The sequence below is a fragment of the Panulirus ornatus genome, chromosome 63 (assembly GCF_036320965.1).
Source record: "Panulirus ornatus isolate Po-2019 chromosome 63, ASM3632096v1, whole genome shotgun sequence".
NCBI lineage: Eukaryota > Metazoa > Arthropoda > Malacostraca > Decapoda > Palinuridae > Panulirus > Panulirus ornatus.
Window position 1 is genome coordinate 2771434 of NC_092286.1, and position 14603 is coordinate 2786036.

At 47.3% G+C, this 14603-nt stretch overlaps 1 protein-coding gene across 2 annotated transcripts in view; it reads left to right on the top strand.

Annotated features, from left to right (window-relative positions):
* Positions 1-11013: 11013 nt before the first annotated feature.
* The window catches only part of LOC139745951 (uncharacterized), a 35013-nt gene continuing 31423 nt past the window's right edge, over positions 11014-14603 (top strand). For both annotated transcript variants that reach the window (XM_071656670.1, XM_071656674.1), the window contains exon 1: positions 11014-11245. The gene's annotated coding sequence lies outside the window, so the exon portion shown is untranslated. The remainder of the gene's footprint in view (positions 11246-14603) is intronic.

Consider the following 14603-nt stretch of genomic DNA (forward strand, 5'->3'; position numbering starts at 1 on the left):
GAGAGAAAAGGTTTACTGACCAGGCAGCCATTCGGCTAAAAATACACAGTTGAGGAATAAGGTAATTGAGGATCATGACAGTAACTAGCTAACAATCACTAGATCGAGATGAAGGCAAGGCTGGCTACATCTACCCTTAGGATGAGTACATGACTGAAGTGTGTCTACACAGTAAACGAAGGTCTAGAGTTAATGTTATGGTTTATACATTAGTGATTCGTTGAGCATTACGTGATGTAAAGTTACATATTGGTTGAATTGCAGTAGTATTGTGTTGACATACATACATAATGGAGAACACTGAGTATTGTAAAGTTACATACCTGTTGGAGTGCAGTGATGTGTTGACATATATTATGCATTTAATGATGAGCATTATTAAGTGTGGAATATGTTCACGTTGGTTGCCTCACAGCAATATGGTAGGTGACATTTACTGGATTAACTGTGCATTTGTTCATGGATTGTTTATAACCTTCACAGTAGGAGGTGTAGGACAGTTGTTGTCCCTGTACATCACTGGTTGGTACAGGAGGCTGTGGTGACGCACGTCGGTCAGGCGATCGCCCCTCTGACCCTCGAGGAAATTGTTAGTCGCTGTGGTCGGCTGGGTCACAACTCCAACACTCGAAGTGGCGAGTAACGTGTCAGTTGTTTACACTGAGGCAATCGAAACCCCGACATAACTCTCTCGCGAGGATCATATTGAGTTAGTGGTTCACTGGTGTCTAATACGTACATCTTCCTAACAATCAAATTCATTAGAGGTAAACACTCTTGTGTGAAGATGGTAGCTCTAATCAAGCATAATCCAAGTATCAAGCAAGGGGAGCGAGAGAGAGAGAGAGAGAGAGAGAGAGAGAGAGAGAGAGAGAGAGAGAGAGAGAGAGAGAGAGAGAGAGAGAGAGAGAGAGAGAGAGAGAGAGAGAGAGAGAGAGACGTCCTACCTCATCGAGAAAAGTAAACCAGAGGAACAAGCAAACACCTCAGGAGGTGAAGCCAGTGACCACTGGAAGTCAAGAGTATATCTCATATGAAAGGTTAGAGATGAGTGTCACAGGCGTGACAGTTATCCCTGTAACCACAAGCAGGAGATTACAGTTGGTTATAACACACACACACACACACACACACACACACACACACACACACACACACATACCGAGCCTCAACGGTCGTGTCAGCTGTACGGGAAAACCAGCTTGTGCCGCCCTTGTTCTCCTGCCCAACCCAGCTTGCCTCACCGCAGCCCGCGCCTCCCGCTCTCGTCGTGCTTTTGTACAACAAAAACCATTACCTTTTGGCTGCCATACACCAGATGCCTGGGTCTCTGTGGCCACAGATTACCGCTCGAGACCACACGTCTCCATAATTTGGTCTCCGCTCCCCCTGCTCCACACCTCCTACCCTGCACCCACGTACGCTACCAGCACCACCATGACTCCAAATCATGTCAGGTTTTCTCTCTATTGTAATGTTAAGTGTAGCGACCACGTGAATACACGACCTGAGGTCTTATAACAGGATACTTGACCTACAGACACACCTTCAAATGTTCATTGTGTATTTTGAAAACTCAAAGTTATAGATGAAGTTTATTACTGGAGGTGTAATTTGAGATACACTAAGAACTAACGATTTGCTTCACCTTGGACTGCCTCCATCAGGACAATCGTGAGAGTTCTTAACGTCGAGATAGGAAAATATGAATTAACACTGGAACCAAATGTGATGGTCAAAGGCCAAGTGATGGGTTTGAAACAACTTTGAAAGTCTTTTCAGTCTATGTGCAACAGAGCAGGGAAGTCAGAACACAAAGTAGAGAAAGAGTTCAAGAGTAGTAATATAAAGAAATTTATTTAGACACCTAACCTGCAGGAGAACATTATTGTGAAACAGGAAATACATCTGTCCTCCGTGCACGGCAGCACCCTCCACACACGAACACCGCCACCACCACTGTATTGTCTCTCAACCCCGTGACCGTGACTGTACGACCCCGTGACCGTGACTGTACGATCCCGTGACCGAGACTGTACGACCCCGTGACCGTGACTGTACGACCCCGTGACCGAGACTGTACGACCCCGTGACCGAGACTGTACGACCCCGTGACCGAGACTGTACGATCCCGTGACCGTGACTGTACGACCCCGTGACCGAGACTGTACGATCCCGTGACCGTGACTGTACGACTACTGTCCACTTATTCTGCAACCCTTGAGCACAACAGTATGATCCAGGAGCATAATGGCTTAGCTTTTCACCTGACCCGGAAGGGTTAGGTCAAAGGCCAGTCTGTCATATTCAAGTGTCGTACCGTCGTGTTCAAGTGTCGTACCGTCGTGTTTAAGGGTCGCACCAGTATGCTCATGTTGTATGATTAAGAATTGATTTTACTGACTGTTGTGTGTGTGTGTGTGTGTGTGTGTGTGTGTGTGTGTGTGTACATGAAGATGATGATTGTTGCGTGTACATAAAATGTCATTTTTTCTATAGTGACTGACGTGGTCGGAACAAATATGAGTGACGTGGTATGGATAAACATGCCCCGATCAAGGCCATCTCGAGTGAAAGAAAATTGTTTGAGAGACAGAAAGTAGAAGTTAGTGAGATGTTCAGCAGGTGTCTGAGGCTTTACCCGAGTCTGAAAGAAAGAGAGACTATGTGAAGAAGGAAAGACAATAGAAGTGAGAGAACTCCATAGCTAATTGCTCGAGGAAAGAAGGAATTTTCCAGACACTAAGATACTCTGCTCTCTCCATGTACAAAGACGTAACACTGGAGGTCCACCGACGGGCAATAACAGTACTAGAGTATAAGAAAGTTGTGTTACAGTCAAGTAACAGGCCATGAATTTGGCAACTTTCGAAAAAAGAAGAGTGAGAGATGATTTGCTCATAACGCCTAGGATTCTCAACCAGCATGATGTTGACTGTAAAAACTTCTTCGAAAGATGGAACGGTTCGGTAGCCAGGAAGCATCACGAGAAGCTGAGAAAGAAACGTGTTGTAAAGATGAAAAGAAATGATGTTGTCCCATCATTGTATTAAGGGGGGGGGGGTACAGGTGATGAAGCTGTAGGTACTGACTTTGTACAGACGCGTCTGAAGGACTGGCTGACGGTCACCAAGTTCAAGAGATACACCCCCTCCCCCTCCCCCCTCCTCCCCTCCCCTCCCTGTACCGTGCGAATAGCTACATGCGCTTTTGCCTGACACCACAGCTGGCCACACCCAGGCCCTGACACCACAGCTGGCCTCACCCCTGCTTGTGACACCACAGCTGGCCTCACCCCTGCCTGTGACACCACAGCTGGCCTCACCCCTGCCTGTGACACCACAGCTGGCCTCACCCCTGCTCGTGAAGGGCCACCTTCCCTCCTTGCGTCATCTCTTCACCAAGATTGGTGACAACTGATGATGTTGTGTGGAGCATGACTGTAGCTTGACTCTCCCCGAGGTGCAAGGCCTTCCCACACTCACACCACACCCCCGCCTCTCCCCACTGTCCCGCGTGCCACGCCACTTCACCCCACTTTCTACCTCCTTCTCCCACCAGGTCGCCTCCCCTACCAGCCCTCCTACCCCTACGAGGTTGCTTACCCACCCCCCAAACTTCTTTCCCCACCAGGCACCCTTTTCCGACCAGGCCACCCTCCCCCACCGAGCTTCCTCTGTCCCCACACCCCCACCACCACCTTAGAGAGCTAAGAGAGATGAGAGGAAGGATTGGGTGAGGGAAGGGGTTGGGTGAGGGAAGGGGTTGGGTGAGGGAAGGGGTTTGGTGAGGGAAGGGGTTTGGTGAGGGAAGGGAGGTAGAGCAGACATGGTGTACCTCCCCGCCTGGTCCTTCCCCAGCCAGATCATCACGCACCTCCCCACGATGCGCTTCCTCCCCACCTCAGGCCCCCCCCCCCTCCCTCCCTCCACTAGGCCCCCTTCCTTTCCCAGACTACATCTTTCCTCAGGGCCACCTCCCCCTATAGGCCACCTACCCCACTAGGTCACCTCCCCCTCCTCAGCCGAGGTCAGCGGCTGCCCGGGGCCGGGTCGTGTGGCTCAGTATGGCCGCCACAGTTCCCACAGGGTCACCTGCCTGCCCCTCACCCCTCACCATCCGCCGTGTGGCCTGGCCACCTAAACTTTCAGGTGGTCAGGTGATCCTACATCTGTAATTTTTCAGGTGGCCAAGTGATCTTCCCATATGTCAGGTGGTCCCCTAGTTGGCCAGATAATCCTTCCAGACGACCAGGTGATGCACTAGGTGGCCAGGTGGCCAAGTGATCCATCAGATGGCTATGTGATCCTCCAGATGGCCAGGGGAACATCCAGGTGTTCAGATGATCCAGCAGATGTCTAGGGGATACTTTTAGGTGGCTAATTGATTTACCAGATTGCCAGGCGATTTTCAAGATAGTTGAGTGATCCCAGTGGTTACCAAGTGATCCATTAGGTGGCCAGGTGATCCACTTGGTGATCAGGTGGTCTTCCAGGTGGTTAGATGATCTCACTAGTGGTCAGGTGATCCACTAGGTGGTTTGGTGATCTTGCAGGTGTTCAGACGATCCACTCGGTGGTCAGATGTTCCTTTAGATAGCCGGATGATCCTCTGGCTAATCATCCAGGTGGTCAGGTGATCTCACAGGTGGCCAGGTAATCTCACAGGTGCCAGGTGATCCTCCAGATGGCCAAATGGTACCCTAGATAGCTGAGTGCCCCTTCAGGTGGTCCACCTAGTGACCAGATGTTTCTTCTGGTAACTAGGCGGCCCTCTAGGTACACAGTAGTTCTCTGTACTTGCAGGAGGTCCTTGAGGCATGTGGGTGACCCTTCAGGAGGTCAGGATATCCTTGAAACGTAGGTGAGCCTTCCAAGTATAGGAGGTCCTTGAGACGTGGGTGACCCTTTAGGAGGCTAGGAGGTGCTTCTTACTTGTTCGTCATACTAAGAGGTAACCCAGTAAGCAGTCTTGACTGTACTAAAGTAACTGATGAAGAATATCAATCAGAACACACCAGTGTCGCCTCATCAACTCCGAAAGAAGAAAAAAGGAAGAAAAGAGCACAGGAGTATATCATGTTGTTCCATTCACTTAAGAAACATCGAGTCCACCATGGCTGGGATGGTGAGAACATGACGAGTTTCAATGATGAAAATATGAATACATAAAAGAATTCAGCCATTACTGATTCCTGCAACACAATCTTTGTTTACATCATCAGTGTCTGAACGGTTCATGAGCCTTGTAATGCTTCTTAATGTACTATGTAGTTCCTCTCAGTACATTCCCCAAGGTCTTTCAATCTTTGAACTGTATAGCAACTCATGGTAGAGCTGGGTAACTACAGCTGAGCGTGCGAGGTAACTCCTACGTTACCCTCCAGTACACAAGTGGACGAGTAACTACCCACCAGGAACAAGACGTCGCCCACCGTAAACATGAATATTTTTCCATCTCTTCAGCCGTCTCAGCTCTCAGCATGATAGCTGCGGCCTCCACCTGAAGCAGTTAAGAAATGTTCACACCTATAAAGCGGACAGAAAAACTTACCAATTACTCTGGTTTGCCTCGCTGGCGGAGTGCCGGAAGCAGCAACACCCGGTACTTGTGAGCCGCCAGTGAACATACTCCCACCCATCTTACCCTCCCAGTGCCGACACTCCCGCTGGTCCTTTTTTTTTTTCAGGGTGCTGCCCTTGGTCCCGGACGGTGTTACCCACGGCCACCATCTGTGGTCCTGGCCACCAGCTGTATCAACAACGTTTCCAGACACTAGCGCTAGAGCAGGACACTGGTATTTTGATCTTGGGTGTCGGAGACAAGCTGTGGTCCCTGACACTGACACTGGTCTTAAGTACCGCCACCGCTCTTTCTTTGGAAGGGCAAAGCTGTTTTGAAACTCACACACACACATTATATCTATATATATATATATATATATATATATATATATATATATATATATATATATATATATATATATATATATATATATATATATATATATATATATATATTATCCCTGGGGATAGGGGATTAAGAATACTTCCCACGTATTCCCTGCGTGTCGTAGAAGGCGACTGAAAGGGGAGGGAGAGGGGGGCTGGAAATCCTCCCCTCTCGTTTTTTTTTTTTAATTTTCCAAAAGAAGGAACAGAGGGGGCCAGGTGAGGATATTCCACAAAGGCCCAGTCCTCTGTTCCTAACGCTACCTCGCTAACGCGGGAAATGGCGAATAGTTTAAAAAAGAAAAAAAAAAATATATATATATATATATATATATATACATATCTATATATATACACGAACAAAGTGCATACGAACGCTCACCTTCATAGAACATACAAACATCCAATAGCCAGGATCGAGCCCGGGACTCCTGTGCAACAGGCGGTAGCGCTACCACGAGGCTATGATCGCCCCTAATAGGGAAATGACTATTCGAATACTATGTACCCGAACACCCTTCGTCTCATGTTGATGAGCAACGGGGTCTCCAACGGTCATTTCCCAGTAGATAGCATTTTATCCAACCTAACTGTACAACACGGAGGTATATGAGTACGACCAAAGTGCATATGAACGCGCACTTTCATAGAACATACAGACCTCCAATGAGTCCACGAGGAAAATGAAACAACGATGTTTCATTTTCCCCGTGTGGACTCATAGGAATATACCTGATCACGCGCAAAATTATGATCATTTCCAATATATATATATATATATATATATATATATATATATATATATATATATATATATATATATATATATATATATATATATATATATATATATATATATATATATAAGCTTTAAACAATCTCGGAATGTAGGTGAAAACTGTGGGTCCACATCAGGAGCGTTCATGATGGTCATGATCCTGCACAGGGGGTGAGCAGTATGGTTGACACCCCCCCCCCCCCCCCAAGGTTCATCACCACAGTGAGTGAAGATGGCGCCTCCCTCACTCACCGAGCACATCCCACCCTCGGCACGTGCACATTTCCCTCAGTTGGTTACATCAGCACGACTACCCTGGACTACCCGCGACATAACGAACAAGAAAGTGTACAAAGAAAATTAGGTTTGGAGGACCAAGTAAGGTCAAGAGAGACATAGATTAACGTTTAGTAGATCTTGAAGTAAGATATGAAGGGGGTGGTCAACTTAAGACCTCCCCGCCATGTGCACCTTTAACCCTTAGCGGGAAATAAGTTAGGCTGGAGAATGAAGGTTACCGAGAGAATATGTGGCAGGAGCGAGGACACATGGGGAGAGCAGTGGCTTGTTGTCAATGTTGCCTCCACTCTGGGTGACCGAGGTCAGCCCGGGCTGCTGCCGGCCGCATACACCCGACATGAATGGTATTGGCTAATGGGGCTTTTCTACTTTTACTTACCTGTTCTGCTCTCACAGCGGGACTGGTAAGCACGTCCGAGCGCTTGGGTGCGTGATGGCGCCTGAAATCTGTACTGGTGGTGGAGGAAAGGGTAGGTGATCCTGGTGACCACTCCCACCTCACTAGGTGCGCTACGAACGAGGGAAGGTGAGGATAACACTTAAAGGTTCATATGTGAAATGGCCGTATCTGCCGCGTGGCAGCGACATTGTCGAATTAATTCTGCTTTTTGCACTCATTTTGTCAAGTAAACATACTGGTTGAATGATGCTTTCCTTATCTACTGGTGCTTCAGCCCGAGGTGAAGACCGTCCACATGTGCACATTGTTGGCGATCCAGCACTGGTACCAGCACCTTCCTGACCTGCGAGGTTCTTACAACATATGAGAATGTGTCTGATGGTTACTGTCTCTCTACCGGGTCTGTCTAATTGTTAAAGTGTGTGTGTCTTTTTCCACCAGACATTTTACTTTTGTATGTATTTCATTGGCTCTGCTTATGTGAATCTGTGTCTGTTGCCTTACACACACACACACACACACACACACGGACCAGGAACTGGCAGCAGCAGCAGCACAAGTATCGTCTGGGGACTTATCCTCAGGAGGGGACATAAATCGCTCTGCAGAAACTGACCACCTAAGCCTTGAATCCTTTACTGGCTTGGGTTCAGCTGGTGGAGGTGAGCTGTGAGTGTGTCTGGAGGCGGTGGGTGGCTGTGGTAGTGGTGAGTGTGTCTGGTGGTAGTGAGTGTGTCTGGTGGTAGTGAGCGTGTCTGGTGGTAGTGAGTTTGTCTGGTGGTAGTGAGTGTGTCTGGTGGTAGTAAGTGTGTCTGGTGGTAGTGAGTGTGTCTGGTGGTTGGTTGGTTATCTGAGCATTAGAATTATCAATTACCAGGGAATCAAATCTGTCAAGGACAAGTCTTAAATATCAGCCAAAATGTCTTGAAGACGAAGCTTCTTCAGGTGTTCAAGATGATTGTGAGGCCATACACGCTCTCACTGCACGTGAGGTCCAGCCATACACGCTCTCACTGCACGTGAGGTCCAGCCACATAAGGCTCATCCCTAAGTCTCGTTTCATGATACTGATGACGACATTTACCATGTTTGGTTATTGAAATGAACATGAGAATTGACTTTCATATATCATATTCTTGACAACTCATTTGATAAGCTTTGTCTTATCTGAGATATAAAGTTTATATTAAGTAAGGCTGATTGTCACTTAGAATAACGTTGATATGAAATTCTTCTGACATTTAACACTAAATGGTTTCAGAAATGTGTTATGATGAAACAAGTATCTTGTTTTTTCGCAGGTTTTAGATTAGCGCAGGTTGATATGATCTTAGTTTCGCTTTACAATACTTGTATGAGACTGAGAACTTGTACACCAGTTGCATATAACGTTCTACCTTCACGTTACTCCTGACTCATGATCCTCTTGTTTCCCTGGTACTCAGGATGGCCACCACCTCCAGCTAGAGAAACCATAAGCCAAGGAATGTTGAAAGTATGTAAATAAACGAATACATAAACAACGGGTTATCGAATTTAGGCAGCCATTCAGCTGAAAATACAGAGTAGAGATAACACAGATATTACAGAACTGTGAAGTTATAACTCTAACTAGTTGACGGCGAAAATTGCACTGGTAATCTGAAGGAAGGAATAGGATTCTAAGTACTGGGGAAAGTGAGAGTTCGGGAGAATTGTTAAGACTTTGGAGACAGCAAAAGTGAGCGCACTGGGGTGATGACTGGAGGGATTAAAGTAGTCTCTTTTCTTTGGAAGGAGCTGCACCAACCGAGGTTTCCAAGAGAAAGGAAAATCTAAATATTTGGATGGCGGTGAAACAGGTGAGCAGCAACTGGAGCCAGCTTTGAGGTACACTTATATAGGACTGGAGGAGGAATGCCATCTGGGCCATACACCTTGACCACCTGGAACTGGAAGAGGACTTAGCAGACCTTACGTGAGGAAAGAATGGCAGATGTTATAGGAGGTTCAGCGGGAGAAGACGAGGGCACAGGATTTGAAGCAGAATTATCCAGACTAAGATGAGAAGAAAATAAAGTAACACAAGGAGCGGTTTATCACTTGGAGACTGACTTGCGGATTGAGCGGACCCGGAGAGAAGAGGAAATGTTGAATTTCACAAGTTACTAGAGATGCTTCTGGGTGAGGACCGGAGAGATTCTCACTAGAGGAAGTCAAAGCAACCCTCTATGAAGGTGTGATTGACCTTATGAGGAAAAGCTCAGCAATGACACCTAACAGATAGCAAAGCGGAGTTTGATGCAGGGGAACCGAGGAGTTCCATGGCCAGGCCTACTGTCCCAGGCGAGACTGACATCAGAGCAGGAGTGGATGGGATGCAAGACCCACAAGATAACTTCTGCTATACGTTCAGCACAACGTGAGGCATCCCGGCCAGGGAGGTGGTACCCTCACTTCCCAGGAGGAGGCAATAAGGAAGCTTCGTAGGGATGACTACTGAACTCTTCCCGGGTCCCATCACTGGTGTTATCAAGGTTCAACTTCCAGTAATGTGTTGTACTGATCTTCCACCCCCCACCCCCACCCTCCTGCTGCCGCTGCTGTGGAGGGTCAGACTTGTGAAGCTGGAGCTGTGGGAAGGTCAGACCTGTGAAGCTGGAGCTGTGGGAAGGTCAGACCTGTGAAGCTGGAGCTGTGGGAAGGTCAGACCTGTGAAGCTGGAGCTGTGGGAAGGTCAGACCTGTGAAGCTGGAGCTGTGGGAAGGTCAGACTTGTCTATTATTCTGGGAAGTAACGATATCAATTCGTCTTGAGTTAAAATCATTTATGATTTATGCCGAGGAGTAAGTGTGTTCGACGTTGGTGTAAATATGTTCGAGGTGGTGTGAGTGTGTCCAGTGGTGTTGTTAGACTGTGCAGGTCTGGTGTGAGTGTGTCCAGTGATGGTGAGAGTGTGTCCAGTAGCGGTGTGAGTGCGTGTGGCGGGGGTGGGGGCAAGGCTAATGGTACCCTCCTTACTGTAACATCCACCACAAGTTATCATCACCTTAGGGCTGTTCAGAATACCAGGATGTGCGTGAGAGGCTCAAGAAGCAAAGCAACAAAAACAAGGCACTGTGTCCGGGCGGAGGTGCCAAGGTTTCTGGTAAATTTCTGGTCAGGATTTTGTCAGCCTCTCGTGGCACTCCTCATGTACTCAGTCCTCAGATGAGGGGATGACGCCACTGGCCTTGTTACGTTACCTAATGTGACAGTTTGTTTAGGATTTCAAAATGTTGCACATGTTTAAAGAAGTCAGTGATGTGTAGGAACGATGTCAATCTTGGCATCACTGCGTCCGGGTTACGAGGTGAGGTCGCCGAGGAAGCAGACGACCTTGGCAACTCTCGTACAGCGACCACTGCCCATACTCGCACACCTGCCAGACGCACGACACAATACTGCCAATTCTTCATAATCTGATGATAATCGATGACCACACATTTCGCATGTCGTATTCCGCCTTAGTTTGTACTGACAGCGTACAAATGAAAGTATTAAAGTAACGACTGGGAATACTCGAGAGAACACAATGAACGAGGAAGAGTGTTACAAGCTGGAGAATGATGGTCCGACCCGGGTCTGAATTAGTTGGTGTCATCGTCTGCTGGGGCGGGTGTGTGCTGCCGCAGCTCCCCGCCTCCCCTGGTTAACACAACCCACCCACCCTCTAAGTGAACCTAGCGTACTGTGCCAGTTAGTGTGCCACACACTCACGTGATCCACTAGGCCCCGCACAACATCATCAAGAGTTAACAAGAACCACAGAACTCTGGACTCCTCTCACTACTACTTGTAAGTTACTTATCTTCATGTTTACTATCAACAACTGTGGTTTAATGTCGTTCTTATGGTCAGATGGTGTGGTCTTGTGGTCAGGTGGTATGGCCAGGTGATGTGGTCAGGTGATATGGCCAGGTGATGTGGTAGGTAGTATAGCCAGATGATGTGGTAGGTGGTATAGCCAGGTGATGTGGTTCGGTGGTATGGCCAGGTGATGTGGTAGGTGGTATAGCCAGATGATGTGGTAGGTGGTATAGCCAGGTGATGTGGTCAGGTGATATGGCCAGGTGATATGGTAGGTGGTACAGCCAGATGATGTGGTTCGGTGGTATGGCCAGGTGATGTGGTCAGGTGATATGGCCAGGTGATGTGGTAGGTGGTATAGCCAGGTGATGTGGTTCGGTGGTATGGCCAGGTGATGTGGTAGGTGGTATAGCCAGGTGATGTGGTTCGGTGGTATGGCCAGGTGATGTGGTTCGGTGGTATGGCCAGGTGATGTGGTAGGTGGTATAGTCAGGTGATGTGGTTCGGTGGTATGGCCAGGTGATGCGGTTAGGTGATATGGCTAGGTGATGTGGTCAGATGGTATGGCCAGGTGATGTGGTCAGGTGGTATGGCTAGGTGATGTGGTCAGTTGGTATGGCCAGGTGATGTGGTCAGGTGGTATGGCCAGGTGATGCGGTTAGTTGGTATGGCCAGGTGATGTGGTCAGGTGGTATGGCTAGGTGATGCGGTTAGTTGGTATGGCCAGGTGATGTGGTCAGGTGGTATGGCCAGGTGATGTGGTCAGGTGGTATGGCCAGGTGATGTGGTTAGTTGGTATGGCCAGGTGATGTGGTCAGGTGGTATGGCCAGGAGATGCGGTTAGTTGGTATGGCCGGGTGATGTGGTCAGGTGGTATGGCCAGGAGATGCGGTTAGTTGGTATGGCCAGGTGATGTGGTCAGGTGGTATGGCCAGGAGATGCGGTTAGTTGGTATGGCCGGGTGATGTGGTTAAGTGGTATGGCCAGGTGGTGTGGTCTCAGAAAAAGTCTCAGGCACGTTGGTAAAATGGTGAATATAAGTACCAATACAAGAACAACAGTGAACGGTCTGTGTATTGTGTCAAACTAAGAGATGGGATTAAACACACAACACACACACACACACACACACACACACACACACACACACATGAGTGTTAGATTCCTTGCTCATACAGGAGAGATAGTAATTACACAGACACTAATCATTAACTTTGTTAATTTGTTCAACACTTTACCATACACAGAGGACGTGTCTGTGTTGTATGTGTTCACACATCCTGACGTGAACCAGTTCATCCAACTCCCTGTGGCCGCCACCCACACTCTCTTACCTCATCAAGAGCTGACTACCATCATAAAGATCACGTCATCAAATTCTGTATCTATCCATCTATCTATCTATGGAACATCTACTCATCTCTGAATCTATCAGTGAATCAGCCAATACCTATATGTATATCTATCTGATTATCTATGTATCTGTCTGTCTATCACTAACGACGTATCCTGTCATCACAATATGCACCACGTTCATACGGCTCGGATTCCCCTGGTTGTAATAACGTTATTTTTGTGGCAATTATCACGAAGTGACCTGGATTTGTTTGTGAGACTATTGCATTCTAGGGTTGTGAAGATAGTTATCTATTGTTGTGAGTATCATAGTGTTTTGGTTCTTGTGGTAGTGATCTAGGGTTGTAAGTAATGTCATCGTACTGTGTGAATAGTGGCTTGTGGTTGTTTGTGGTGGTCTGTGGTTGTGTAAGCAGTGTGGTCTTTGTTGTGTGAGTAATAATCCAACATTGTGTCAGGAGATGTGCGTTGTGTTCTGGTGTAGTTCACCGCAGTATAGTGTTGTGGGTCAGCGTTCTCAGGTGTTGGGATCTTGTTCTGATGGTAACTGACATGACACAGTCTGACACACGCTGTGATCATGGCTATGTCGGATGAAGGAAAAGAAAATTACAAGGAAAAATGATAGATAAATTAAAGTTCCTCGTGTGTTTGTAAACATGAGAAGAAGGTACCGTAATCTTCAGTCCTCGTGTGGCGGCTGATCATCACACAAGCTGTGGGAAGCAGTAGCCAGACGGGTACTACAGATTTTAGAATATTTGTTTGATGTTTTGGATGATATTCATTTACCTGTTTCAAAGTCTGTTTTCATTGAACTGATAAAATTGTGTATAAAAGACTGTGTTCCTTAGTGTTAGAGAGACATATAGGTAGTTCACGAGAGCAGTGCCCGGGGTAGATACCTATATAACAGGCAGAGGGAAGTAACTTGGTAGAAGACACAGGGGTGTTGAAGGTGATTGATAGCTGGAGAGTTGAGAAGCCAGGTGTTCTATTCCATTTTGGCTGAGTGAAAGATGCAACGCGAGAGATCATCAGTAGATCCTGCAACGTGAGGGATCATCAGTAGATCCTGCAACGTAAGGGATCATCAGTAGATCCTTCAACGTGAGAGATCATCAGTAGATCCTGCAACGTGAGAGATCATCAGTAGATCCTGCAACGTGAGGGATCATCAGTAGATCCTGCAACGTGAGAGATCATCAGTAGATCCTGCAACGTGAGGGATCATCAGTAGATCCTTCAACGTGAGAGATCACCAGTAGATCCTGCAACGTAAGGGATCATCAGTAGATCCTTCAACGTGAGAGATCATCAGTAGATCCTGCAACGTGAGGGATCATCAGTAGATCCTGCAACGTGAGAGATCATCAGTAGATCCTGCAACGTGAGGGATCATCAGTAGATCCTGCAACGTGAGAGATCACCAGTAGATCCTGCAACGTAAGGGATCATCAGTAGATCCTTCAACGTGAGAGATCATCAGTAGATCCTGCAACGTGAGGGATCATCAGTAGATCCTTCAACGTGAGAGATCACCAGTAGATCCTGCAACGTGAGGGATCATCAGTAGATCCTGCAACGTGAGAGATCACCAGTAGATCCTGCAACGTAAGGGATCATCAGTAGATCCTTCAACGTGAGAGATCATCAGTAGATCCTGCAACGTGAGGGATCATCAGTAGATCCTTCAACGTGAGAGATCACCAGTAGATCCTGCAACGTGAGGGATCATCAGTAGATCCTGCAACGTGAGAGCCATGTTGGTAATGTGAAAGAATTTATTGGATTTCAGTCTTTAAGAAAGTGAGAGTTAAGGAGAGTATCAAGTTAAGGAGAGTGTCAAGGAGAGTGTCAAGTTAAGAAGAGTATCAAGTTAAGGAGAGTATCGAAATTACGATAGCAGTAGTGTGGGAGATAGCTGGAAGGTTAAAGAGCTCTTATTTGTGAGAGATGGGCCGCAGTAAGACATGCATCCAAGGGAAAG